This window comes from Etheostoma spectabile, chromosome 6, assembly GCF_008692095.1.
Source record: "Etheostoma spectabile isolate EspeVRDwgs_2016 chromosome 6, UIUC_Espe_1.0, whole genome shotgun sequence".
In the NCBI taxonomy this organism is placed as follows: Eukaryota; Metazoa; Chordata; class Actinopteri; order Perciformes; family Percidae; genus Etheostoma; species Etheostoma spectabile.
The window spans coordinates 12,861,862-12,862,515 of NC_045738.1; the positions used below are offsets into that span (position 1 = coordinate 12,861,862).

Genomic DNA, 654 nt, shown 5'->3' on the forward strand with positions numbered 1-654 from the left:
CACACACACACACACACACACACACAAAAACAGATGGGGCGAGTTGGGGAGTGTGTGTGGGTTAAGGCCCACAGGAATCAAAAGCCATCTTGACTTATAAAAATAGAAAACACATTTGGTTAAGTTCACTCAACTTAAGAGGCAGAGTACAAACACGTTTAGGGCAGCTCCCTGTAAGTGTGTTACATTACAAGAGTGCCAGGGGTATCTCAATTCAATACTAACCTCTATTTTGGTTTATTGTGTTCTCATTATTGTGAGAAGGAACAAGTTTAAAAGACACATAGTTTCCGCCAGGGCTGTTTTCTTCAAACTACAATTCATCATTTGAAGTAAAAGAACTCATGTTTATAAACGTTCTGAGAGTGAGATCAGATTGAAATAAATGTTTATGCAAAGGTTATGATAAAATATGAGTTGTTTCCACTGATGATGTTAAACAGTGCCCTAATGGATACTGAAACTAAATTATCAACAAAGTAGGAAGCCACACCTTCCCTCAGTTGCAACCATGAACCTCCTTCCTCTGACTGAAACAATACCAGGCACACCTTAACACCAACTATTATTGTCATCCTGTGTGTGTGTGTGTGTGTGTGTGTGTGTGTGTTTGTGTGTTTGTACGTATGTGTGTGTGTGTGTGTGTGTGTGTGT

General features: G+C 39.4%; 1 protein-coding gene across 5 annotated transcripts in view; it reads right to left on the reverse strand.

The window, feature by feature from the left end:
- Positions 1-654, reverse strand: part of bcam (basal cell adhesion molecule (Lutheran blood group)) — a 54,166-nt gene that overhangs the window by 9,963 nt on the left and 43,549 nt on the right. The gene's annotated exons all lie outside the window — the stretch shown is intronic.